Raw genomic sequence first — 26923 nt, forward strand, 5'->3', positions numbered from 1 at the left:
GTTTTCTAAGCCTCATTTCGTATTTTCCTCTGGGTCATCTGGAAGGAAACAACAATCTAATTTCCCAAAATAACCCAGTTAATAATCACCAATAACATTGTACTGAGTCAACCTACATCATGTACCCAGTTCTGAAGCAATTGCTATGACCCCAAATATGGAGTTACTCTTCATGACTAGGCCCAAAACACACTGGTCCCCAGACCTAGAAAGATTGGGCTGCCCAGTGTAACTTTATGGCCCAAGAGTTGGAGAGCATTCCAGAGTCAGGGATGCTATTCTCCAGTCGATGGGGACCTGTATCTTGGTTGGGGTCCTGGAGTTTGGCCTCCAGATGGAGAAGAGGGGTTCCATTTCTCTCAGGGGCAGCTAGAGCACCTTGGGGTGAGGCTCAAGTGTACTAAGCCAGGGTATGGAAGAGTGTTACAATTTAGCTCTTTTAGCATGAGGTCACCAGTGCCAATGGAACCACAGGCAGTCAAAAGCTTATGGCAATACCAAAGTGTTACAGCTCTTGGTCAAGCTGCTGTGCTGAGCATGGCAGAGGTACGGGCCAAAGCCCATGTCTGGTCACCTTGCAGCCAAGTCACAGGCCTGATGAAAACCAGGCCTGGTTACAGCCCAGGCCCAGTGCAGCCCAGGCCCAGAGGCCAGAGGGCAGGCCCGGTGAGACAAGGCCCAGGGGAGGATAAATGACAAATCCCAGATGGTCCTGAAGTGAGAATGCGCAAATCTTTATGCATGTGAAATCAAGGGCAATATAAACCTTTTGCAGAGGGAGGGATTTTGAGGATGAATGTGTTTGATTCGATGGGGTCAGGGGTCAGAAATACTTAATGGTCCTATCACAAGAAGGAAAATATGGTACTTTATTATCCCATGGGAGGATTGCCAAGCACAATTGAAGGTCACTGCCAGACTAAGCAAGGTGGGGCATTTCTAGGGATTCCTAGATCCTTGCTAGAGCAGTTTCCTTATCAGGGAAGGGTCTGGCCTGTAGTCTACCCTGATGGTTATGTGATACTCCTTACAAGACCTGAGGTCACCCAGATCAGGGGAGACTTTTAAAACCCCACTGAGAGAAGGGAGTCTATCAAACGGACGTAGTACAAATAATTGCTATCCAGAGACCACTTCAACCTTATCCAGCAGAGGCCCACACAGGGGCTCATTAATAACAGTCCCCCTTTCTCTGCTTGAGTTCTGGACGAGAAAGAGAGAGAGAGATGGGGGATTAGACAACCATGATTACTGTAAACTAGGTTTAGAAAAGTTAGCTTCATTATTCAGTAGCAACAAGTTTCCAAACATCCAAACCCCAGAAACTAGTGAGGTGCAGTGGTGCTCGTCTGCAGTAATGCCGGCCATCAGGACATAGGAGAACCAAGAGCTAAGACCGGCGAGATAGCGGGCTGAATGGATGCTGTCCAGCCCAACCCCAGAAGCCTGTACTAGATCAGCCCTCCCACGCTCCTCCATCTTCTCAGGAAAATGGTGGACAAAGATGACCCTCACCTCTGTGGAGGCTTCTTCCCTTGGAAGCAAGGAAAGGAGGGGCTGAGAGCTTCCTCTTCCCTGATAGTGGAAGGGTGATCCTCAACCAAAATCCAAAGAGATGTCACAAGGGAAGTGAATGGTCTAAGAGCTTTGATATGACAGCAGTGTGCCATAAGCATGAGAATGTAATGTCTTCCCTGTGATACAGATCATTCATCTGCACTGACATCAAGATGTATGCTTGATTTGAAAATATATATGTGATATATACATATATAAGTGATTTGTATATATATGATTTGTGTGTATCGTACTATAGATACAGACTATATATACACAAATATGTGTGTGTGTGTGTGTGTGTATGTATCAGTCGAAACTGTCAATGTTCAAGACCAATTATAAAATGCTTTGTAGGACCAAGAGGCAAAATAATGTTGGTCACCAGTGTGATGTGGAATCACACAATACAAGTTTTAAGTACCTTCACATAGTCCTGGACAAGTGCCTGGAAAGGACAGGAAGGTCAGCCCAGTTCACCATCCACCAGGAGGAGCCTTGGGGCAGGGGCTCAGCCTCCACATGTCAGTCCCCCTGGTGCTCATTGCAGCCTTGGTCATTGACTTTGGCGAGAGACCGAAGGCAACTCCTAGTCACAATGACGTTTTCAGCAATCACCACATGCCAGGCTCTAGTCTAAAAGCTTCAGGTACATGAAATTTTCTAACCTAGAGATGTCTGCAGAGTAGGTAGTTCAGCGGAATGCTGGTGTTTGAACGTAGAAGGACCCCAGAAGGCTTGTGTGCCAAAGGCTTGGTCCCCAGTTGGAGGTGCTATTTGGGGAGATTGAGGAAATATTAAGTGGGGAGTACTTGAAGTAATGAGGTCATGGGGCCTCTGGTAGGGGTTATACCTTGTCTGGAACTGCACCTGTTCTCTCTCCCTTTCTGCACCCCGTCTGTTTTGAGATGACAAAGCTCCTCTGCCACACCCTCTCGCCATCATGATGCTTGCCAAGGGCAAAGTGTAAATGTAGCTTTTATTCACCTAGTTCAATTGTCTCAGTGGCTTATTGCCTCTGTCTGCTGACCTAGGCCTAGTCCTAGAAGCTTTTAGCCTCCCTATAATCTAACCTAGCCCTAGAATGTTTTCAGCCTCTGAGACTTACTGCTTAATATGCTTACTGTTTCTTGTTCTTACTGAGCTCTGGGCTGGGTAGTTCAACTCAGATGTTCTGTCTCAAACTCCTCTCCCAGCTGACTAATTCAGTCTTGCATTTCTCTCTGCCTCAGAAGTGCTCTGCTTGACCTCAAACTAACTCAAGCAATCTGCTCTAATCTCCTGGCTCCTTCTTATTCTCTGGCTCATTCAGTCTTCACCTGAGTTCTCTCTCTGCAACCTGTCTCTATGACTGTATGGGTAAAACTGCCTCCTCTATATCTCTTCCTCTCTGTGTGTCTGTCTCTCTCTCTCACTGCCCCTTAAGTAGCTCCCCTTTTCTCTCTCTTCTTGTGAGAGTTGGGTCTATTTTATTTTGTCAAATCTTTCTCTGACTCATTACTTTTTCTGCCACTCAATTAGACATCACTTCCAAACATGGGTGTTCCTTCTACAAATTAACTTTACCTTCATTGTTTGGTATTAAAAGCATGCACCACCACACCTGGACCTAAGCTTTTCTTTATCTGAAACTTGCTCTATACCAGGCTGGCCTTGAACTCAGAGATCTGCTTGCCTCTGTCTCCTGGATTAAAGGTGTGTTTGTATTCAAGCCAAATCACACAACACTAGAAAATCTTTGGATGTGCTCTCTTGCCAGAGAAGCCAAGTTCTTCTTGGCTAAATTAAAATTCCTTCTACACAAAGGGCCCCACCATCACAGACTTGAAAGTGAGAGCTGAAACAAATTCTTTCCCATCAGTTGTCCTTTCAGGTATTTTGGTGACAGCAATGCACAAATAATGAATGCATTCTTAGTCTGGTGGTCATCTTGGAGATGGGGAAACCAAGGTGCTTAAGAAGCCTGCCCAAAGACTGGACGCTGACAAGGGCATTGCAACTGAGGCAGAACTCAGCAAATAGCTTGAAGGAGAAGTCAGCAAACAGCTTGTCAGTTGAAGGGGCAGTGACCTCTGTGGCTTTGCTGGGCCTGCACCCCTTTGCAGAGGAGTGATTTCTAATCAGGACAGCATTGAGGATCAGGCATAGGCATGTGGCATGGGGTTGCGTCTAGGAACCTGTGGGAAGATGCAGAAGGTGCCAGGCCTTGAATCTCAGTTGGCCTCCAGCCTAAACCAAGAACGAGTCTCATAAATGTGACATAAACATATCCAGGCCTGGGCACTTGTAAGGCCTATGTTTACCTGGCTCTCTCATGCCAGGCAAAGAGATGGGGGGACTAGGGAAAATTATTCTACCTAGGCTGTGAGCAAGAGACCATGGCGGCCTGGTTGATCTTACCTGGAGGCTGCTAACCTGCCATTCATAGCCATCAACCTACCATTCACTTTTGCTTTCATTGGCTTTGCTACTGGCCAAATGTATCTCTGGGTTTTCTTAGCAGATTTAAGATTAAACTGGAAGTATTTTTCTGTTGCAGTCTGTGCTTTCTAGAAAGAGGGAAGAATATTCTTTGCCAAGGCCTCCCATCTCCCCAAAGACAGAGGGATATAGATGTTCCCTCTGGCTAGGAGACAGAGTGAGAAGAAATCATTTTTTAGCACCTGTCCAAATTGTGGTAGACTGTATTAGATGATTTAACTTTGTAGTTTAGCCTACGTTTGATTTTGTTCTAAGATTTATAGTGAAGCTGTAAAGATGAGTCATAGTGGTTCCTTTGCCCAAATAAGGGTAGAAATGACTACACTTGCAGCTCTGCCTTCCCTCCTGGGTCAGTGGCAGACATAGCTAATCAATTAATGATGTTATTTCCCACTGACCCTAGACATGGCCTTAGAAGCTTCACTGTAGCCCTACAGGCTATCTGAGCTAGTGTAGCAGATGAAAAGCATTTGCTCTTCCTGCCAAATCAAGAGGACAACAGGGGAAGAAGAAGAGGAAAAGAAGATGAAGAAGAAGAAGAAGAAGAAGAAGAAGAAGAAGAAGAAGAAGAAGAAGAAGAAGAAGAAGAAGAGGAAAGAAGAGGAAAGAAGAAAAAGAGGAAGAAGAAGAAAAAGAGGAAGAAGAAACAGCAAAAGAGACAGACAACATTGTGTACCTGGAAAAAACAGACATGGAGAGTCAAGGGCTCTGCCAAGTAGATGTTTCTGGGAGACAAGTGATAGCAAACAAGCATGGGGGATGTAGAAGAGCTGCGGAGATGCTGTGACTCTGGCAACCAAAATGAAAATGTTAATAGGAGACTCACCACACGGACTGTGACTCTAACTCTGTAAACAAACTGGGCAAAGAGCTCTGTTAAGGGGCCAGAGACAGCCAGAGATGTTGGAAAGACTGACACAAGTAGTGGTCAACTCTTGAAAGTCCGATGTGTATCAGGCACTGTGTAGAGTTTCTTCATGTAGTGTTTCTTCAGCACAGGGTCTTTTATTATCCCATTTTATACAAACTCTGATGGAGGCTCCTGCATGATAACTAATTTATCAAGATCAAGCAGAATTCAGTGCATTTTGCCCCATACAGTAGACTACTGCTTCTCAAAGTCAATTGTGTGTCTACTGTAGAACCCCATAAACAGGAGAGTGACACTGGCCTGAGGTCTCCCTTGTCTGGGGAATTTCTATTCTTGCACATTTACTGTTTGCTTAATATTCATTCATTTATTTCAAATACATGTCCAGTGAGCCTTTATTGTGATCCACTGTGTGCCAGCCATTTGGTAGGCACTAGGACTGGCAGGTGAACAACACAGGACTCTGAACTCACAAAGACACTCATTGAAGGCAGATGTAGCCCTGTTAGTAGAGAGGGTGCATTGAGAGATCCTGAGAGAGCTAACGTCATCAATTGACTAATCCACTGAGCAGTTCGTAGCTGAATGGACCATTTGGATGTTGTACTTAGCTATAGGAAATAGGTCATGGCGTTGGGGAAGGTGGGGGACTTCTCTTTAAAAATATTTCAAGATCTTGCTGTTCTCTCTCTGCTTCCTAGTTGGCACGGAGCAGCAGCCTCCTCCACCACACACTCCCGCCACCAGGCGGTTCTGCCTCACCTCCGGTCCAACACCATGGAGTCAGCCAACCACAAACAAACCTCTGTAACTTTTGGTTCCAAACAAAACTTTTCTTCTTTAGGTTTCTGAGGTGTTTTGTTATTGTTCATAAGATGCTAATTCCCTCACTATAGCGGAAGGATATGGCAGCAGGGATAACAGGAGATGTGGCTGTGATTGGGAAAGAATAAAGCCAGAGGCAAATGGGGCTCAGCCTGCCCAGCCAGGAGCTCAGCAGTCAGCCCAGCCCACTTTAGGCCTGGTTCTTTCTTTGGCAGGGTTCACTGTGGTGGCCCATTTGGTTGAGGCTGGTCAACCAATTGCTTTGCTGGTCAGAAGGGTTCCTGTGTGCCCAGATGGTTCCAGTCTGCAACCCAGGCTAAGGGACACTAGCAAGTGAGAAGGGCTGACAACTATGTCACAGAATGAGCAGGTGACAGATTTCTGCCACCACGTGTGGCATGTGGGAGGTGAAGCATCAGGTAGGAGTTCACAGTGTCATATGGATCTAGCAGCATCTTTTGGAAGGCCTTATCCGGAAGCCTTTGGCAACTGCACAGTTCAGCCCTGGGAGACAGGCCAGCAGTGGGACCAAGGGAATGACATGCCTGTCCCAGTGTAATAGCTGTTTGAGCTTATTTCAGACACTATTTTGAGTACCTGGTTCAAAGCTTCAGACAGTTTTCAAGTTCATTACAAGTTCAAACTGGCTCAGTGGGTATTAAGGGTCTTCTGCTGATGTTGGAGAAAATGGAAAATTACCTTGGCTTGGTTCATAAATCTAAAGAGAGAGAGAAAACCACTGACTTGGTTCGAATGCAGTTTGGGCTTTTGCAGGAGAGTGAGTGGTTTTAGCTCACTGATTCACAGGTTCAAGCCCCCGAGGACAGCATTAATGGGCAACATCAGTCCAGTTGTCCTCCAGACTGGGAGGCTACAGCAGCCCAATTACCTGGACTCCTAGACTGAGGAGCATTCTGTGGAAGGGGAGTAAGGTTCCCAGAGAAAGAGAAGAGTAGCTCCCACACCCCAGAGAATCCCCCTCCCCCTAATGATGGAGCAAACCCCTGGGTCCCAGGAGCCTGGAGGATAAATGAAGCATGCTTACAAATGTCTCTTAGTGGAAGGTCAGTGGAGACAGTTACAAAATGGTGCCCAGAAATGCAAAGGTGAGAACCAGGGGACTGGGAACCCCAGAGGCTAACTTGGACAGATGACAAAGGAGAGTTGTGTGCTGACCTTCTGGTCCATTGACAACTGATCATGCCAGCAGGTGACTGACGACACCTCCCAGGGCCAGAGAGTGGTCTTTTAGAAAGGAGGATGATCTGGAAACACTCCCGGGCAGAGACCGTGGATTTAAATTAAGTCCACCTTTCTCTCCCTGCTTAGTAAATCTGGCTGCTCACTCTCTTCCCTCCTAAGGACTCCCTGCTGATGTGGGGGAGGGTATGTGTGTAAGGAAGGCACATCACGGGACCATCAGCAGGTTAAGATCCCTGGAGGATGAAGGAGGATTGCTTGTGCCCTGCTTGGGCCCTATAGTGTACACTGAGGCACATTTGGTGACAGAAATGTGCTGCTCCTCCTGTCTGAAGCTGCCTTGCCAAGTTACCTCATTCATAGTGCAGAGGTGGCCTCTGAGGTTTCTGCCTCAGTTTGGGTAACATAGTTCCCACGGGTGTTTGTATTTTTGTCTGTGGTGTCTCCCCAGTGATGTTGTAAGCACCTAGACCTGGAAAGGGGATGTCTTCTTTGGCTTTCTGCCTCATCCCAAAGTCACAGAGCAGGGTTGGATCCCCCAAAATGCTCAAAACTTGCTCGCCTAAAGGAAACGAACAGTAGGTAAAGAATCCAGAGGTGGGTGAGGAGGGAGAGGCACCACAAATGTTTTAGGCAGGCAAAGGAAAAACAGTCTGAGGGTCTGAGCTGTCATGTTCCAGTCAACTGGTCTGCCCCCCAGCACACACCCCAACGACACGGGGCCTGGAGAGAAAGGGGTGGGAGGGCACTTAGCAGGATGTCTTATGAACTGCTAGAGGCATCACCGAACCAAAAAGAATGGATGAGCCATAGAGGAAGGCAAAGTGGGGATTATGGAAGACTATCTATTGATTGAAGAGTGAGGACAAGGCCGCTGTGCCATCTATTCCTGTAGCAACAGTCAGCCTTCCTGAGCTTTAGTCATTGTGTCTGTCCAATGGGATAAGAGCTCTGCCTCAGACTGTGATGAGAGTTAGAGACAGCTTGCGTACAGTTTGAATAGAGCCTGATTTTCATTTCAGATGCTATAATTCTAAGCCTCCTACTCCAGGAACTTCCTGAGCCCCCAGGATAAATGTGTCTTCACCCTTCACCCTGCACAAGCACCTTTCCTCAGAAAGTGACTAAAATAAGAGGAAGAATGAGAAATGGCTTTGTGTGGGAAGCAGGGTCCCTTCTGGTCCATCTGATACCACACAGACTGGACCTTGCATAAGAGTAGCTTGTAGCCTTTTTCATGGGTTGACAACGCCAGAGAAAAATTTTACCATAAGCCCATGAAATCTCCCTGGCTGGGCTGTATATCAGCCTTCAGAGAAGCAGCGTGTAAAGAAATTCCCATCCTCTGACTTCCACGTCAAAGCCAACCACCTTCTAGGCTCAGAAGAAGCCGGTGACACAGGTAGGACGATGATGAGGAAGTGTGTGTGTGTGTGTGTGTGTGTGTGTGTGTTTCGGTGAATAGAAAGCCTTGGAGAGAAGCTGGCCAGTGACTCTGGCCACCTGCCTGGGACTGGCAAATGGTACCAAAAAGCACACGGTGCCACTGCTGAAGACTTCATAGTTGTCTGGAGAAAGTTTGATCTTGATCTCCAGCGGGTGGTGTGGGAGCTTATTTTACCTAGGACCAGTGGGGGTCAGATGCTCATGCTTTTGCTACCAGTGGTGTGAGCTGAAGCAAGCCCTATGTTTTAAAAACACATCCCTAAACTCTTACTGAAAAGAAATACCATTCCCAGGCTGGGTATTTAGAAATATTTTTCAAAGTCAAACTGACTTCAAATACTCTAGTGCCTCCCTGCTTGAAGGAAACTTTAGACCCCAGGGTTGGGGTCTTCCTCCTCTGGTTGGGCTGTCTTAGTCTTGTGTGGAGAGAGATGCTGTTGATCTAGCTTGGGCGAAGGTGTACCTAGGGGAGGAGTAGTGAGCAGGAGAAACTGAAGTAAGAAACATGTTAATCAGTTAGGTCAGAAATCAGATTGGGAAGGGTGTGAGTGGCCCAGGATAGAAACTAGGGACACCTAGATCCTAAGGGGTCTGGGACTGGACTGTTGGTATATAAGAATGTATCCCTGTCCCTCGAGATACAGCCTGTCACTCCTCTACTCCTCCAGGAACACCTATCCTACCCCTTGATTGAGGGAACTCTGCTGTCTTCTGACCTGTGGCCTCTTTGCCCTTCCAGAATGTCTGCTCTGTAATGGATTGGCTGCTTTTCAGTTGAAGTCCCACACTGCAACAGCCGCGACACTGAAGACTTGGGGCCTGGCGCCGTGGCTTCATATTCCTATCTGCCACTTTCAGTTTCTGTGATCTTAGACACGCTCTGCCTTAGCTTCCTCCCCTATAAAACTGGAATAATGATTGTTTCATGTCATAAAGCCATTGTGAGGAATCTGTGAGTGAATTCACGAGGAACACTCAGAAGAATACCTGGCAGCTGGATGCTTGGAACCGTCACCTACTACAAAACCCACAAGGAACGCGAACTCCTACAGGCCGGATGGGTTGCAGAAGCCTTTGATCTATGAACTGAATATTACAAGGGGGATAAGGGGACCAATGTCATACAAGAGAATACACGGCTGGCCAATTTATTTGAGTGGAATTTAAAGAGAAAAGTCACTATTGCAAGTAAGCATATCTAAGGACATGATGACCACCTTTGGGGGGGCTGTTTGTCTAAATGAAGACTCTAAATGTGTGTTTTCATCAGATCTACCCTTGTCTATCAGGTACAGCCAGGGTTTGGAGAAAGAAAAAGAAAGGGGGCTATGACATAGTACTTATAGGGCTAAAGAAGGGACTGTGGCCAAGAGCAGTCTTTTTGAGGACAGAGTGGGACCAGGAAGCCTATATTTTACACATTCTTTTGCTGTGTTCTGAGCAAAAGTGCAGGGGAGGCTGAGCCAGCCAGCCATATCATATTTTCCACTAACACAAACACATGCTTGCTTATCTGTCTATCTATCTATCTATCTATCTATCTATCTATCTATCTATCTATCATCTATTAATCATCATCTATCTCTATTATCTACCTATATCTATCTATATATCTAATCTATCCTCTATCTCTATATATGTATCTATGTATGTATCTATGTCTGTATGTATGTCTGTATGTCTGTATGTATGTATGTATCTATCTATCTATCTATCTATCTATCTATCTATCTATCTATCTATCATCTCTATCTGCTTCTATAAACATCAGAAAGGGGCCTAAATCAAAGTAGAATGGTTTTAGCTTTTATAAAATTCTTGAATCCTGGTGAAAGAAAAGACCCCATGGGTCATCTCTGTCTGCTTCTTCCTTCTTCAAGATCCTACCCCACATTCCATATCATCCCAGACAAATCTCCATTACACAATCATGCCTGTTTTTATTACCACTGGTGCACTAGCATCCAGGGAAATTCTTGACACCTGCAAAGCTAAATCATTCCATTGCTGCCAAAAGAAGGGGTGGATAAGAACAGAGAGATGGAAATAGCAATGTCCATCCCAGGACAGGATTCTTCCTGAAGACCACTGCCAGAGAACACTATATGCTAAAAACAACAAAAAAACACCTCTAGAATTCAAATTCAAGCAAGCAAAACTCAACTGGCTTCTACTCAGTGCTCTTAACTCCATTCTCAAGAATAAAAAAGAAAACCCTGATGCCAGCAAGGGTTTGGAGGTCAAGAAAACCTGGGTGTGACCCAGCCATTCTCTTGCCCTGTGACTTCTTGCAAACTATTCAACATTTCTGTTTAGTGTCCATAAAATGGGGGTCATTACACTACCTTCCTGCATTGTCACGAGGAATGAGCAACAAACACAGACATCAGCTCTTCCAGAGTTTAAGGCTAGACTTCAATGGCAGCTTTTCTGGTTTCCAGGCTGAACAGCATTAAAAATTAACTATTCCTGGGAGGCATCACATCCAGGCCCTGCTCAGTTGGAGTGGGATTTGTGTTGTTTTTCCCCCCCCACTCACCTACAATACTTTCCTTTGGATACTGTATTTTGTTTTGTTTAGAGTCACTAGACTAAGCAGACACCAGCAACAGCTGGGTCTCACTTGACTATACTGGAGATATGGCCCAGGTTTCCCACCTTCATCCCTTCTTTCCTCTCTTCATCCTTCCCCAGTCCTCTCTCTCTCTCTCTCTCTCTCTCCTCTGCTTTCTTTCTTCCATAGCTTTCCAGGGAAAATAAGAGGCACTAAAAAATTCCATTTCTTTTTGCTAGAATGCATCCCCATTGTTAGTAACTGACAAACACTAAGGAAATCCACTCCAGTTGGGAAACTTGGGTTCATAAAAGGCTGTTAGTATCCCCATGGATAAGATCAAGGTGCTGTCTTGGGTCTTAAGAGTGAGAAAGCAGGCCAGGTGGTGGTGCATGCTTTTAATACCAGCACTTGAGAGGCAGAAGCAGGTGGATCTCTATGAGTTTGAAGCCATCCAAAGCTACACAGAGAAACCCTGTCTGAAAAGAGAAGAAAAGAAAGAAGAAAAGAAGAAACAAAGTGCTATAAGCAAAGACTAGGCTGGGAAGAACTGGGAGAAAAACCCCATTAAAAGCCTCTGTGTGGCCAAGTAAGGCCCTGGCTGTGGTGGGATGGTAGGAAATGTCCCTCCCAATGACCTAGATGAGCTGTATCCCCATGTATTTGACTCTGACAAATATAACACCATACCAAGAGTTAAGGGGACATGGGAAGGTTTTTCTAACTGGCAAAACTCCCAGGTTTTGAGGGAGAAATGGAAAATGAATGCTAAAATTTGTTTCCTCAGAATGTTCTGGACTCTATCCAGGCACACCCATAAAAGAAAGTTGGCACCCTCCCTCCCAAAGTGAGGCTATGTATTTCTACAAACTGCATCCATAATTCCTAATTGAATGTCTCTCTCAAAAATTCATGACACGAAAGACTGAATTATTAAGTAAATAAAATCATAAATGAGGATCATAACAGAGCTAATGGCTCCACTAAAGAGCTTTCTATTGTGCGGGAGCTCTCAAACAACTCCCCAAAGGTCCAGTGTAGCTGTATCCATGTGCAAACTTCTAGAACACTCCCTTCCCCCGGCATAAAGATGGGACCCTTTGCCCTTCAAATCTTGCTCTTTGTGGACTGGCTTTTTCTTCTAATTAAGAGAACTCAACAACACAACTTTCTTTTTCATGAGACAATAAAACTTGGAGATTACCTCCCCTCTTACCTGTGTCTCATTGGGCTGTCACTCAAGGTCCCATTGCATCAATTTCTGCATCCTTGACAACCTCTGACAGCTATGAGTCGATGCACCAATCAGACTCCCAAATTTGATTTTTACTCTTATCAAGTTTGATCAATGTTTTAGAGAGTTCAGCAGATTTCCTCTGCAATCTTTATATTCAAAACCAAACCTCACAATCCGGGTTTGTTAGGTGCCCCTAATCTGCCTGTTCTTCCCACTATCATGTATTCAACAAATATCTAGGGAGCCCAGCTCTGTGTCTAATAACCAATGGGGTCAAGGCTATCCCATGGCAAATGATAGGCACCACCCATGGCCTACCGGAGGAAGAATTAAGCAAACAGGTTTGCACAGATAAAAAAAAAAAAAAAAAAAAAAAAAAAAAAAAAAAAGAATAACAAATTTGAATTTGTGGTGTAGAAGAAATGAAATGAGGTGTCATAAAAAAGAGTAAATTAAGCTATCCTATTTGTGGGCAGTTTGGAGACTTAAGAAGAGTCCTCATAGCAAAAGATATTTCTGTTGGACTTTCTAACAAACAGGAACTGGACAGGCAAGGGGAGGGAAGCATGGGTAGGGCAAGTATTCCCATTAAGAGGACCCACACATAGAAAGCTCTTAGGAGGAAAAGGATTTGGCCCCCAAAAGCACAGAATGCCAGACAGTGTGCCTAGCCTAGAGGTTGCCAAGCTGAGATGGAAAGGATGTGGAATGGTGGCTCAGCCAGGGTCTTGATGGACATGGAATGGTGACTCAGCCGTGTTCCCTCAGATAGATATAGTCAGGCTCCCCTGAGAAGGGAACCCCCAATGCCCTTGGAGAATGGTTACTGGGAGACCTAGAGGTACAATGTGAGCTGTGAGCTGTGGTCTGTAAGTCAAGGTCCCAGCACCTATAGAAACCCTCAGAGGGCTGTTTTAGGGAGTGAATGGGATGACTATTAAGTATTGCATACAGGAGGCACTCATTAATGGTGGTGCTAGCTCTATCAATGATGCTTTTCTTGTGTTACAGTCTGTAAGCTAAAACAAAACAATTGGTCCCTTAGCTAAGGAACTGTAGTCTGTCTGAGCCCTTTCTCACACTGGGAACCCCAGCCCAAATGTCTGCCTGGTTTGCTGAGGTGGCTAGGCCATCCCTTGATCCTGGCATTGACTCAGTGTCAGCTTGGTCCTAAAGACCTTCACTGTTTAATTGACGTGATTGATTTTAGCCACATGCAGCTCCTGCTCGTGGGTCAAGAGTCGTTTCAGCAAACTAACAGAAGCAGAAAGCATTCATTGCTGAGCCCATGGATGGATAGCACACCAGCTCAGGCAGCCAGGCCTACAGCAAGGGTGGCCTCTGACTCTCTCTTCCCAGGTGAATAGTCAGCAGCAGCTAAAAGAAGGTTGGTCCTGCTCAGGAGAAACCAAGGCCTGAGCAAAGGAAGCTCCAGGTTACCCCAGGAACAGCGTGACTCAGTTGCGCCCGCTCTGAGCACCACAGCCGTACATGAAGCTAGGGCCTGTCCTTTAACATTTGATTCCAGTAAGCATTGACTAACTACTAAAGACTCTGCCAGGTATTGTGCTGTGAACTCCTGACATTTAGCAGAATAGGGCAAGCCTCGTTCCAACTGAAAAAAAAAAAGTGGGAAATTATCTTCTTAGAATGGTTTACACAGCACAGTGTAAGAGGGAGAAGAGAAGAAACAGCATGGATGGCCACTCAGAGTCCCTCTGGCTGAGAATTCTCCTAAACACGAAGGCGAGACAACGTCTTGACTGAGGCAATTTTTCAAGAACTTTATTGAAGCATAATTGATCTACAAGGGACGGCAGGTATCATTTGCACCACGTGATAAGTCTGAACAGAGGCACTCAAGATACAGATAGGACCATCACCATCTCTCAAAGAGCTTTTTGCTTTTGTTTTTCCGACTCGGTGTGCGTGTGTGCATGCGTCTATGTGCGAAGAACACTTAACATAAGATTTATCCTCTTTACAAATTTAGAAGTGGACATCACAGCATTGTTGGTGGTAGGCTTACACCAGTAATCCAATTGTTTGGGTCTTTTTTTTTTTTTTGGCTTCTTTGGCTGTGAGAGTTTGTTTGCCTGTTTGATTATGGGGACAGAACCCAGGGCCTTGTGCATGCTAAGCAAGTATTCCACCACCGAGCCACACCCCAGTGGACCTTCAAGTCTTCTCAGGAGAGTGAGTTGACCCTCTCAGAGCTGCTGCATGGGGCAGCAGCCTCTGCTCCTGCCTGGCATGTGCTTCCCTTTGTGTTTTCCTGGCAGATTTGTCCTATTACTGTGACATTCATGCAGTTGCATTTTATCTGTTCAGGTGTATCCCTTTCTTGAGATGGTTAGTTGAGAATGGTAGAGAAACACGGAATTCTCAGCCGGGGCAGGTGGCTTCGCTGTAGTGTAAGTGGGGGAGGGTTAACCTCAGCTTCCCTACTGTGTGAATCCTGCTTTCTTGTATGTTGTTTCCCACCCAAGCAGTGGCTCTTGGTCTGATTGCTACCTGGCTCCTGGGAAGAAGACAGTCCAAGAGGCTCAGTGGCAGGTGTAGAACACAAGCCCAGAGTACAGACGTGCTTTGAGCAAAGGTTTCGTGTCCCTCCGGGATGGACCCACCTGCTTCTCACACAGCAGCAGAAGGATCTCTGTCACTGTTGATTGTTTATCTCCACTTCGCAGCACATGACTAAAAAGAAACCTAGAGATCTGGCTCTCTATCCATTAGGGAGCACTGCATCTATTAGGGATAGCAGAGTGAAGACGGCTGCCTGCACTGGGCAGCCCCAAGATTCCCAGGCCTGCCCTTCTCCCTGAGTTGCTTCTGTGTGTCTGCCCGGATCTCTCAATAGCACACACGTGTACTCAAGTCTCTAACCCCAACCACACCCCAACAGCCAGCCAAGGGGACTTCCGAAGCCTCTCCTACGGGGTGCTGGGGACGTGGTTGTCTCGCTGTCACTCATCTTACACCTGCATGACATTCTCCCTACTTTGAAACTCATGATATTGCCATCTACCGCCCATCTTGCCATGTGTGTTTGGAGTCCTGCAGGTAGTCAAGTCATACTTCACAGATTATGGACCCATGTAGTCCTGGTACAGTCTTTCCTGTCCTCTAGGCTCAGTGGTAGAACACTTGCTTAGCATGCACAAGGCCCTACTTTCAATTCTCAGTACTAAAGAACTTAAAAAAAAAAAAAGACCCCTGCCTGGTGCTGGTACCACCCAGGCCCAGATCCAGGGCTTTGAGTTGGCCCACCCCAACATCTAGCTCATCTAAGAACTGCTAGAGCTTGTGAAGGTGCTGGTCCTCCCGTACCAAAGTTGCAAGATCTCCACGACACAGGGAAATAACAAGATGCTTTCGAGTCCCAGTGAGGAGCCAGTATTGATACTGTTGCAGAAGCCAGAGGCCTCGAGCCAGACCAATGACTTATTGCAATGAACATTATGAACATTTGCAAGCAAAGCTGCATGGACAACAGGATATGCTGTGTGACACACTGTGACATACTACAGCTTCCACAATGGATTTGTTTGTTTGTTTGTTTTCTTTTGGAGAGGAGGTTGCAAGGGCAGAGGGTAGATATGTAGGAATGGGGAGGCAAGTGGGATTGGTGCGTGATGTGAAATTCACAAAGAAACAACACAAAGTTTTTTTATTTTGTTTTGTTTTGTTTTGTTTCGTTTTGTTTTAAAAGAAGAGAACAGAAGTCACTAAACCTGTTTAACAGGAGGGCTGGGCAAGGCACTTATGGGAGCCTACAGCCTTCACAGCCATATTCCAGAGGGAAAACCCTCAGAAGGCAACAGGGACTATCATGGAGATTATTATTTAAAAATCCAAATATGGCTGGGCATGGTGGTGCATGCCTTTAGTCCCAGCACTTAAGAAGCAGAAGCAGGCAGATCTTTGTGAGTTCAAGGCCAGTGTGGTCTGTATAGTAAGTTCCAGGACTACATACTGAGATTCAGCCTCAAACAATAAATAAATAAAACAGGAGGCAAATCTATACAGACAACAAATCTACTGACAATGTGTTTATAACCAAGTGGCACAAGAGTGACACACATCCGATAGAAATCATACTTCAGAATTTGAATTTTGACCATTTCCTGGGCCAGCATCATAGAGTACTGCTTTCAGGAGATGTTTGGCAGTGGATCACAGTTCCTAGTCAATCTCAAAGCATCAGGGAAAACAAGACCTCCACAGGTACTGGGCTTTTGGTAAGCTAGATGTCTTCAAAGCACTCCGTCAAAATGTCCTCAGTTTACAGTGCGTTCTCAGGATCTGCCCTGTCGTAGGCTGAGCAGCAGTTGCACAGGCAGACAAAGCTGAGTCACTCACCAGCATCTTATAAACGCTACCTCTGGGCTGTGTGGCACCGTAGATGACTGCCTACCTTTATTATTTTTTCCTTCTTTTCCACACCTTTCAAATTTTATATAGTGAACTTTTTTGGAGTTGAGTAGGCAATAGCCTCCAATAAGAGATATCTTTGAGAAAAATTTGTCTGCTTAGTCTTAATAAAAACTATACACTTGAACCTTGTATCATGATATAAGAACCTTCTGATCTCACATATTTACTGACTACAGAAACCCCTCTTTCAGTGGGAAATGAAACTGTTAGTTTGAACAAAGCCAATTAACATAGGAGCTGACTGAAACTTTTTGGAAGTTTGTGCCAAATAGCCCCAGTATGCTCTGCGTCAGGCCGGAGGCTGTTCTCAGGATACTGTACCAGTTCCAAGTTCTTAGCCATGGGTCAGGAAAATGATTCTTAAAGAGAAACAAGATGCATCAGGCAGGGTCTTCCAGGGAGCCTTCTGCCTGGTTCTGTGTAAGCTGAAGCTTGGGAGTCTTGGCGTCTTTGTTCTATTCCACCTCCTCAAATGCATGATTGTTGGGGTATGTGAGTGCCTGAGCCTCCTGGGAATAAAGGCAAAAAAGATGGAGGAGATAGACCATGAGTGGGATGTGGGTCATGGGTTCTCAGGGATTTACTCATGTCCTGTCCACGTAGGACCCTACAGAGATTCCTTCTTGCTCCAAGAGTATATTTTAAATGTCTTTACTGCAGAGAAGATTCAGGTCATGCTGTTTATAGTTAATCATTCCAAAATTTACACTGTGAAAATATCACACTGCACTCCATAAATATATACACTCATGTATTATTACATAATTTTGCCCCCTCCGTTTTCCTACAACTGTATATGATGACTGTCAGTTAAAATTTTTAAATTAACAAGAAAGATGTATTTTAGATGTATTTTAGATGCTGATTTATCTACCAATGGCTTGAATTTTCTATCCTCCTTTGGCTGTGAATCTCTCTCTTCTAGTTGCCCTAAAGACAAGGGCATCTTGGTTTGTCTGCTAATAACTTATACATGGCTACCCAGCAGGTCCTTTTTTAGGCAAGGGGTAAAGTGAAAACTCAGAGCCCAGTGTAATATATCACACACTGGTGTCTTCTCTGGATGCCCTGATGAGGTCCCATCATTGGAGTGGATACATTTACCTTGTCCAGGCTACTGAGAATCACAAATGTCAGAGACTATAACTGGATCCTTTCTGGGTGCCTGGGGACAGCACCAGAGACCTGCTTACCCAGCATCTGGATTTTTCCATGGCCAATGACAGGTGGGTGCAGGAATATAAAGACCGTTCCTTCTCCTGTCTCTAACTGGGATGGTTCTGAAAGCCTCCCTGTTTCCAGGTATCTGGCAAATGTTAGCTTCTCTCCCTAGCCCTGGCTGCTTTCTTCTGCTGCATACAGATGTGTCTCACAAGAGCACTCGCAAACACATTTCTACCAGCTCCCATCTTGAGAGTCTGCTGTAGAGCCCAAAGGGAGACTCATGGGTATTCCTGCCTGTATAAGCAAGTGACATGTGCTTAACAAGTTCTGATTACAAGCGTGCTTTTGAAAGATCAGCAGACCTTGGGTGCATTCCATTGCTGGAACCCGTGCTTATCTACCTCAGATGCACAAGAAAGATATTATGGTGTCTCTTGTCTCATAGACAGGAAAGCACATTGATATGATGCTTCTTGCTATGGTCCCCAGAGCTCATGAGCAAATGAGAGAGTGGGAAGTCTGGTGAAGGCTTGCAGGATGGGGCATGCTGGACTCACATGCTTGGGCGCTGGTCTATGTGTACCCTGCCTTGCTGAGGAGCCATGCCTGGACTGACACATGCTCAGTAAACACTGGGGCTGCTCTGCAGGGCCAAGACTTAGCAGCTGCACAGTTCCAGGTAAGAACTGCTCCTCCGCAGGCAGTTCAGTGCTGTTTACCTGCAGGCATTTAAAGGTCAGGGTAGTAATATTAAGCCATGAACTTATCATTTCTGCAGGAATTGCAGACTTTAAGGAAGGTGTATGTGTGAGTCTGTGTGTGTGTGTCCTCCCAGCAGTATCTGCCTTGGGGATCAGCTATTTAGGACTCTACAGAGTTGCAAGACTGCTCTGCCATCAGACGCCTGACATCCTGCAGCCTTTAGCTATGAAAGTGGATTTTGATCTTGCTTTATGCCACTCACTGCTTGTTTCAATCAAGCCTTGACTCTGTCAATATGTCAGGCTCTTCCTTAAAGCCACTCTCAGAAGTTCACAGGCTCCAGCACTGTGCTGGACGTGAGACAGGTTTGACGACAGATGATGATGGGGTGCGGTGGTTGACCCTCCCTCTTAGGGTGACCCACACACCCTGCGTGAGTCACACAGTGCAGACTCTGGATGTAGCATAGAACAGGGGAGCGACGAGGAACAGGCAGGAGTGAGCCTACACCCCCAGGAGCAAGTCTGACCTGGGAGACTTTTAAAACGCCACAAAATATCACTAGAGGAAGCAGCAAAGCCACAGCTGGTAGCCTGGCCAAAAGAGCAATGCTAGTGTGCACTGGACACACTGTGGAGTTCTCCAGTGGCAGCACTGGGGGACCTGGCACCTCATTCCAGCCCAAAGTCAGTGCCAGCCCTGGCTCTCCAAACTCGTTTCCTAATCCAGCCTTGAAACTTCTATCTGTCCCGCCTCCACATAAGACAGTTCCCACGGGGACTCTCGGTTCTATGTGTGCTGGCAAACATACCCGTGCATGTGTATGTGGATAAGCAGAACATTCCCATCATGTCAGGCATGGGGACACTCGCCTGCGAAACCAGCATTCAGATAGCTGAGGCAATAGGGTCATGGCTTTCAGGCCAGCCTGGGCTATGTATACTAAGATTGTGCCTCCTAAAACATTTCCTTCGTGATTAGAGAAATCAATCTCCCAATACTTAGCTGTCCAAAATGAAGATGACCCTGGCATGAGAACAAAATACACAAGTCAGAAACTGACAGAAACGAGAGGAGAAATCCATAGCTACAGGCTAAGTCTCTCAATAATTAATAGACTAACAGACAGAAGGCCTGTAAAGACACAAAACACTTGCAAAATACCCTCAACCAGCTTGACTGGCTGACATTTATAGAACCCTGCAACCAGAATACAATGTTACAGACTTTTAAACATTTACCAAGACAGTCATATGTTAGATCATGGGGGAAAAAAAGGCTTCAGCAAATTCAAATGGATTTAAACCATATTACATCTGTACCATGATCACAGGAAAACAAATTTAAAGTAGCTACTGAGTAAATATTTGGGAAATGCCCAAATATTTGGAAACTAAACAGTACACTCTAAAGGGTTTATGAGTCAAAAATTTAAAGTCAAAAGGGAAAGCAGAAAGTGTATCTGAAATAAATTTTAGTGAAAATGTAATGTCAAATTTTGTATAATGTTGTTAAAGTGGAGCTTAGAAGGAAATTCATATTCCTAATGTTTATATTAGGAGAGAAGGAAATTTTTAAATCTCTGAAACAATCAGTTGTTACTTGTTTAAAAAAGATAAATTTGGTAAGTTTTTAGTGACAATAGAAGGGAAGGCATGGGAGTACAGAGGAAAGGAGAGGAGATGGACAGGGGGAGGGAGAAGAAAGGGGAGGGAGAAGGAAGATGGAGGAGGGAAGGAGAGGGAGGGGAAAGAAGAGGGAATGACTATGAATCCCACCAATAAAACATACCAGAAGAGACGGTACTATAGATCTTATGGAAATAATTAAAATGGCATTACTGAAAACTTTATAGAATGAATTTAAAGCACAGAGACAGCCTGAGAATGGGGGCACACACCTGAAGTCCAAGAACATGGGGAGCTAAGGCGAGAAGATCACAGGTTTGAGGTTAGCTTTAGCTATAATGTGAGAGCTGTTCAAAATCAGAAAAAAATAAACTAAGAGTAGAAACAGACAAATTCCTTGAAAGATAAGAATTATTGAAACTTGGGACTGGAGAGATGGCTCAGCAGTTAAGAGCACTGTTGCTCTTTTGGAAAAATCTAAGTTTGGTTCTCCTTCCTGAAGGCGCACAACCATCTGTAACTCTAGTTTCAGAAGATCTGATGATACCTTCTTCTGGCCTCCATAGCATTGCCTGCATACGATACATAGACACGCATGTAGGTAAAACACCCATACGCATAAAATAAAAATCAATAAAATCTCAAAAACATCAAAACTCACGGGAAAAGAAATATAAAATGAGGATAATCTATCTAACAAAGAAATCACATTTTAAAACCTTTCCCACAAGCCAGATGTGGTGACTTCCAACTGTAATCCCAGGTACCTGGGAGGCCAAAGGAAGAGGCTCACAATGAATTTGAGGCCAGTCTGATTTTGGCTGCAAGTTCAAGGACCGCCTGAAATACAGAGTGAGAATTTGCCTCAAAAACAAAACACAAAACAAACAAACAAAAACAACTTTCCCACAAGCTCTAACTAAGATCAGTGTACTGGTTAGTTCTTATAGTTACTGTGACAGATCCTAATGTTACTTATAGAATCTCACCCAAAAAAGTGCCTAGATCACGTGTGTCTGTGGCCACATCTGACTGACTGAAACTTGTGTGGAAGGACCTAGCACACTCTGGGTGGAACCATCCTGAGGCAGGGAGGCCTGGGCTGTATAAGAACGCCTGAGAGGCATGAGTATAAGAATAAGCTAGAGCGTGAACATGTAAGCAGCATTCTTTATTGTTCCTGCTTGATTTTCTCATCTGACTTTTCTCAGCGATGGATTGTGACTTAAAAGTGTAAGACAAATAAACCCTTTCCTCCCTGCATTGCTTTTGGTCATGGTGTTTAATCACAGCAACAGAAACGGCCAGATAGCTGAATAGTTTGTCAAAATTATACTAATCCTATGCAAACTGTCAAGAAAGTGGAGGAAGAGTTACCCCTTCCCAACTCTTTCTGTGAAGATGGTGAAACTGCAAGACCAACACATGACAAAGTTAACAGAAATACAACTACAGAGTAATAGTCTCATATGCTTATGCCAACACATGGGAAGGGGCCTGTGATGCTATGTGTATGAAAGCCATTCTGGTTTCAGAAATTTTTTCATTCATCTCATATGTAGACACATGTAGATGTCTACATATATATGTGCATGAATACATGAGTGCATACATACATATTTGTACACAGATAGGCACATTATCTGTATGTATTAGTTGTATTAGCCTCTTGGTTGCTTTCTTAATGCTGTGATAAAACTCTATGACCAAGGCAACTTATTGGAAAGAGAGTTTATTTTGGCTTATGGTTCCAGGAATGAAAATCCATAATGGGGAAGCAGCACGGCATGGTGGCTGGAGCAGGAAGCTGAGAGCTCACACCTTGAACCATAAACACCAAGCCCAGCAAGCAAACTGGAAGGAAATGAGGCTATTTTAGCCTTAAAGCTCACCCACAGTTGATTCTCTTCCTCCAGAAAGGATGAACCACCTAAACCTCCCCCAAATAATGTCACCAACTGGGGACCAACTGTTCAAATGCCAGAGACTATGGAAGATACTTGTCGTTCAAAGAGTTACAAGATAGAGAGAGGAAAGAAGGAAGAGAGAAAGAAAATGGGAGAGGGAATACTCTTTTCAGATGGTCTCATAGAACATGGTATTTAGAGGCTGGGGAGGCAGCTCAGTAAGTGGTACACCAGCACACATGTGGGCCCAGAGTGCAGAGTCCTAGAACCCATATAAATGGCAGGCATTTGTGGCACCTTACCTATAATCCCAGTTCTCAGGAGGTAGCAACAGGGGCCTCTCAGAAAAGGCTGTCTGGCTGGACTAGCCAAAGTGGTGAACTCTGGGTTTAAGTGAGAGACCCTTCCTCAAGGAAGGCAGAGGACCTGATAGTTAACACTGAGCAGCCATGACAGTCCTCCACTGATTCTCACCCCACTCTCCCAGCAAGCCAGCCTCCTTCCAGCTGCTCGATGAGATCTTCAAAATGGGCATATAGCAATGGTTTGTGTGAATGAGGACCACATTCAGGAAAATACTCCAGGAGAACTGTGGTGTATTTGGGCCATTAGCCTTAAAGAGAGAAAGGGGGTGAGGTACTCCCAATTCCAGAGGTACTCACCCCCTGGAAAATCTGAAGGAGACTGAGTGTGAGGCTAACTGGCTAGATGAGTACCTCAGCATCTTTCAGGAGCCCAGCTTCAGGCTGTATGTAGAAGATGTAAGCTAAACCCAGGCTACACAGGACAGCTTTCCCCACTCCCAAAACACAGAGAAAATAAACAAATAGACTCGAATACACTAGGCCCAAATGGATACCATCTAAGCACATGCAGTCACAGAAAGGAAGTGCCCCAGCAGGGTTGGCTCCAGTGTCCAGGCCATTAGTGATCCAGATCTTTCTCCTGCTTTTTTTCCCCCACAAAGGTCTATTGAGTAAAGACCCATGACCAAAGCACATATCTTGCTTGGGGATGCAGTTGTGTTTTACTGATTTGGCTTTTTCATAGTAAGGTAAAATCTCCCTTGGTACAAAAAAATTTCACAATGTATATGACAAATTTTATTCTCTCTAAAGTTATGTGTTTACTCTGCACAGAAGTCTTTAGAGATCCAGGGTGAACAAGGGGAGCACATGGTAGATAGAGATCCAGGGTAAATGGGGGGAGCACACAGAAGATAGAGATACCAGGTGAATGAGGGGAGTATGTTGTGAGTGGTTTTTTCCTCCCATCCCCAAGCTGCCAGAATAACAACTAATGAGACTCCAAATATAATTACATATACCTAAGCCATATAGCTAGGCTTTTCTCTGACTAGCTCATAACTTAAAATAACCTGTTTATACTAATCTACATTCTGCCATGTGGCTGGTTACTTCTGCTCAGGTACCATGCATCTGTCTTCCTCATATCTTGCTGGACAAATCTCCAGCACCTGGCTCTATCCCCAAATCCTTTCTGTCTGCCAGATGTCTCACTGTCTATTTCCTGCCTCAGCTGTAGATCATTAGGGTTTGTTTGTTTGTTTGACATGTGATGCTTCCAGACAGACACAGAGATTGCGTCTACAGGAGCATATATAGTAGATAGAGATCCAGGGTGAATAAAAGAAAGGGCCTCATGTATCGGACAACACTACAACTACTTAATATGAGGCTGCCCTAAACACCACGGTGTGAAGAGAATCTTCAAGGTAGACTGATAATTTTTGAGCAATAATGAACAAACGGTATGAATCATGTTGTGTTACTTGTGTTTCAGGGAGAGAAAGGAAGATGGAGGCAGAAGGAGGCATGGGGATAGAAAGGCAAATGCTTGGGTTTGCATCAACTCTCTAAAAGACACAATGATGGTAGCTGGAGCTGAAGCAAGAGGAGCAAGGTTCTTCATACTGGGAATGTTTTTTTTAATCATATATTCTTTTGTATCACTTTATTTTTAAACTATCTTGATGTATTATCTATCTTTCTACAAGAACAAAATATTTTTTGAGGAGAAATGAAAATAACAAAAATAGAAGAGAAGACAGAAAACAGATTGCTATCCCATAATTAGTGCTATAATTAGCTTCAGCTGTCAACTTGATACAGCCCAGAACCACATGAGAATAAGAAACCTCAGTTGGGGAATTGCTTAGACCATATTGGCCTATAGTCATGTGTGTAAGGCAGTTTCTTAATTACTAATTGATGTAGGAAGGCCCAGCCCACTGTGGACAGAACCATCCCTAGACAGGTGAGCCTGGCTGTCTAAGAAAGCTAGCTGAGCAAACCAGAAGGAATGAGCTATCAAGCAGTGTTCTTCCTGGGTATCTGTTTCCTGTTTCCTGTCCTGACTTCCCTCGATGGACTGTGATGTGGAAGTGTAAACCTTTTCATCCTCCAAGTTGTTTTTGATCAGTGTTTTATCCCAGCAACAAAGAGTAAACTGGGAAAGGAAGCAACATAGTGAATGATAAAATGTTTGTGCAGTGGTTACAGTTCTTGAGAGAAGCCACTACAGTTGGTGGACAATACAAGCTACTCTTATTGAGGAGATACATTGATTAACCCTTAACAGACAGCATTCAACTATCAAAAATTTTTTTCAGAATACCTGGCACAGTGATACAGGCCTCTTATCTCAGCACTTAGGAACTGAGGTGGGAAAATTGAAGGTTTAAGGTCAGCTTGAACTACAGAGTGAAACCCTGTCTCACAAAACAAACAAACAGCTTTGTGGAGAGATTTCACTGGTCTAGTGTGGCCTCCAGGGAAAGGTTAAGGCTGATACCAGATGCATCTCCCATGGAGATGCACCTATTGAGGCCAGGGCTGGGAACTCAACCCCATGGAATGCAGGTAAATGCAATATTGCAGGAACTATTTCATTATCATCAGAGCATTCCTACCCATTCCAGATCGCCAGCTTGTGAAACATGGGTAAAGTCTCCTTGGCCTTGATATCTTGGGGTCATCTTGAAGAGCCTCATTTCTGTCAGTGGAGATGAAATTTCTAAATTGAAACTGCCCAAAGGACCCCCATTCTTCCACTCCCATTCCTGAGCCACCTCTCAGAGTGAGAATTCTTTAAGAGGAGACCAGGTCCTCACTGACATCTCTGTAGAGAGCTCCATCAAAATCCTGCACTTGCCCAGTGTCCTTTCCTTGGCCACCCGTAACCAAGGAAACAAGATTCTATGGTAACAGGGAGGAGAGGAAGAGAGAGGCCTCTAGAGCCCTTTCTTGCATTCTTTCTCTCCTCTCCCGGAATCAAGGCAGTTGCAGGGCAGAAAGAACACCTGTTAGGGTGGGGGACCTGCTCTCGCTTTCCAGGAGGGAGGGGCCAAGGCACATGCATGGTTTAGTGGCTAACACCCGCTTACAACCTGAAAGCTGGTGTGGCAGGGACCCTCCACTATGCCTGCCGCGGAGGAAAAGCCCAGTTCTCACGAGGATCTATGATACAGTGTCTCAACTACCTCACTGTAAAGGATACAGACATAGTACTTAAATGCAGATTATATCTGCATTTAAGTACTATAAATGCATAGTACATATCTATAAGCAAATGCATAGTACATATCTATAAATGCATAGTACATATCTATAAGCAAAGCCCCAGATACTAAAAGTATCATGTATGACAGAATCAAAATTTTGTTGGTCTTTGTTGATGTTGAGTCGAGCTTTGTTTTGTCCTGCCTTTCTGCTTCCAACTTCCTCCTCCTCTCATTAGTCCTTCTAGCCAGCTCTTTGGGTCTCTGCTTTTCCAGCACCGTGCTTCTGTGGATTTCTCCTGAGATCTGCCTTCCTGCGTCCTCCTGACCAGACTCACCTGCCACCCTAAGGATGGAGCAGTTCAGAATAAAGACTATCTGGGGCAGGTCCTGCCCAGGCTGACTACAGTCCTCTCCGTGTATAACACTGTTCCTTCCTTCCTGTGACCTCAGTGTGGACAGGCAGGCTGGGCGAAGGAAGTCAGGGCGTCAGAAATCATGATACATGTGATGATGTTGTAAATAATAAATTAGGTAGGGCTCCTCGCAAGAGCAAGAACAGCTGTCTCTGTGGTCTTTTGTTTGCTGTGTCTTGTTTAACGCTGAGATTTCTCTTCTGAGTTTAAAACCCTCATCACTTATTTCTTTCCTTTAAATGGCCATCAGAAGAATCTGTTCTACTGGCCCAAGCTGCCTCCTTCTTTCAGAATTGCAGTCACTCTTTTGTTGTTTACTTGCTATGTTTGAGACAGGGTCTCACTTTGTAGCCAAATAGCCTAGGACTCAAAATCCACCTGCCTCAGCTTTTCAAGTTCTGGGAATAGAGCTGTGAACCACCACACCTTGCTAACACTTGTTCTGGTTGTTTCTTTGTAGTCCACGCTAAGCAAGTGTTCTACCAGGGAGGGTAGACAGCAGACACCTGTGTGTTCAGCTCACAGCCACCAGGCAAAATATACTGAACGTGAACTTCCTCCCAATGCCACTATTTTGATCATGATAAAAATAAACACACACACACACAAAAATAGAAAATTATAAAATGTGGTAAGTCCTTTGGTGGCCTGTGGTCCCTCAGTCCGATAGGTCAAGTTTCCGTCCAAACCCCAGAAGAGCTGACTCAAGGACAAGGGTGTGAGGGTCTCCTCTTCGGGGTATGTTTGTACGCTGTTGTAATGAGGATCCACCAGCAGGCATGTGGCTCAAGCAGCAGAAATGCGTTGTTGCACAGCTCCGGAGGCTAAGGGCTGGGCTGCATGGCAGTCTGGCTCTCTGGGATCTCTGGAACCCCCAGCACCTGGCTGGCTCTCCCACATCCCTGTGCTTCGGTGCATGGCTTTCACCTTCCCACCGTGCTCCTCTTGTTTGTGTCTGTCTCCAAAGTCCTTCTTTTA

The sequence above is a fragment of the Meriones unguiculatus genome, chromosome 10 (genome assembly GCF_030254825.1).
Source record: "Meriones unguiculatus strain TT.TT164.6M chromosome 10, Bangor_MerUng_6.1, whole genome shotgun sequence".
NCBI classification, from domain to species: Eukaryota; Metazoa; Chordata; class Mammalia; order Rodentia; family Muridae; genus Meriones; species Meriones unguiculatus.